Source organism: Daktulosphaira vitifoliae, unplaced genomic scaffold (genome assembly GCF_025091365.1).
Source record: "Daktulosphaira vitifoliae isolate Bord-2020 unplaced genomic scaffold, ASM2509136v1 Scaffold_3, whole genome shotgun sequence".
NCBI classification, from domain to species: domain Eukaryota; kingdom Metazoa; phylum Arthropoda; class Insecta; order Hemiptera; family Phylloxeridae; genus Daktulosphaira; species Daktulosphaira vitifoliae.
This window is the reverse complement of record NW_026099574.1, coordinates 36,535,264-36,537,225: the sequence shown is the minus strand read 5'-3', so window position 1 is coordinate 36,537,225 and position 1,962 is coordinate 36,535,264. Positions and strand designations below refer to the sequence as shown.

Here is a 1,962-nt window from a genome sequence, read left to right as displayed (position 1 = left end):
GATTTCATTGCCTTAAATTCTAAATAACAACATCTCTGTAAAGGTGCAGATAGAAGTTCAAATACCCTATAATAAAGAACAAATCAATATTTATTAAATTATTTTAGAAGCTATAAAATATATTAATTCAATTAATTTAAAAGAAATTAATGACTCTTAAACATTTATGTTTAAGCAATTATAAAGCAAAAAAAAACTCAAAACAACTCTGGATATTTTGGGTTTTTTAAATTGATATATCTAAGTAACATATGAATTGGAATCATAAAACTTATGACTCTATCTTTAATGGTAGTTATAATAAAAATAAAATAATTAAAACAAGGTAATTATATAATTTAATAAAAATAAAAATAATGAAGCCATTCGATTTCCAAGAGTATTAACATTAAGGGAAATTTATGTTATTTTTTTCATAGAGAAATAAACATATTGGCATTTAAAGTATTAAAACCAAAAATATAAAACATTTTTAAGAAAATCTAATAATTTTTTAGAACAATTTCAAAAAATAACTATGATCATCTGGGATATAAACAAATTATACAAGCTGAATTTAAGTTCTAATCCCTCTAGATTATATAGATNTCTGGGATATAAACAAATTATACAAGCTGAATTTAAGTTCTAATCCCTCTAGATTATATAGATTTCCTTTTAAAGCATTTAAAAATAAAATTATTACTATATCAAACTACTTTTCCAACATTGAAACACAAAAATGAATATTTTAAAGTTTTTCACTAAAAATTTTATGTATAATAAACATTTCAGTTTAACCCATCTTCTTCTTTTTTCTTGCCTTTATCTCAAATACTTGGAGACGACTTCTCTTGTCCTAAACTTCCACTTGACACAATCTCCCAAATCATCGACACACACATCAACCATCCTCACATCGCATAGAATAACATTTCTCCATCTCTTTTTTGGTTTTCCTCTATCTTTTTTTCCCTCAACATAAATTTCCATAACTATTCTTACAGGTTCCGATTCATTTCTTCTCATAACATGATCAAACCAACTGAGTCTATTTTCTCTCATCTTACCTTATCTTATTAACGCTACACCTCTTATATGTTCATTCCTTATCCTATCTTTTTTAGTCACTCCACTCATCCATCTAAGCATTCTCATCTCTGCTCTGTTCTCTTATCAACCACTCAACAATTTGAATTATACATCATTGTTGGTCTCATTACAGTATTATAGAACTTACCTTTCAACCTCATTAAAATTCTCTTATCGCATAACACACCAGATGCTTCTCTCCATTTCAACCACTCACACTCAATCCTATGTCTTACATCCTCGTCAATACCACCGTTCTTTTGCTCAACTGATCCTAAATACTTAAAACTTTCCATCTTCCAACTACTTCACTTATTATCACTGAACTCCTCATTCACCTACTTCATGTTCTCCTTTGTCAAACTCATACCTCGTAATTTCCTCCCTGTTTTCTCCTATTAACACTATATCATCAGCAAATAACATGCACCACGGCACCTCTCCTTGTATTTCTTCAGTAATTTCATCCATCATAATAGAAAATAAGCAAGGGATTACACTAAAACCTTTGAGCATTCCTACTCTTACCCTAAAACCTTCTGTTACTCTGCCCTCACTTTTTACAAGTGCCATCGTACATATTCTATATTATATGAATGTACCTTTTAGAAATTCCTTTTCTCATTAATGCCCATTTTAAAACCTCTCTTGGTACTCTATCATACACTTTCTCCAAATCTATAAATACCATACACAGCTATTCTACATTTTTAAATTATATCTCCCTCAATATTCCACACCATTCTCTCTTTTACCATTTTTTCAGTTTGGATCATATTAAATAAAATATTTATACTAAAAATATTTAAAAGAACTCTTTATTTTTAAATCTTTATACCTTAAGAAAAGAATGGGGTGTGTAGTACTTAATCTTTTTGCCAAAATCTCATA

The 1,962-nt window shown here is 28.4% G+C and overlaps 2 protein-coding genes across 13 annotated transcripts in view; both read right to left on the bottom strand.

Moving 5' to 3' along the window:
* The window catches only part of LOC126901960 (PDF receptor), a 172,910-nt gene that overhangs the window by 3,556 nt on the left and 167,392 nt on the right, over positions 1-1,962 (bottom strand). The gene's annotated exons all lie outside the window — the stretch shown is intronic.
* Positions 1-1,962, bottom strand: part of LOC126901961 (venom protease-like) — a 79,527-nt gene that overhangs the window by 19,838 nt on the left and 57,727 nt on the right. The gene's annotated exons all lie outside the window — the stretch shown is intronic.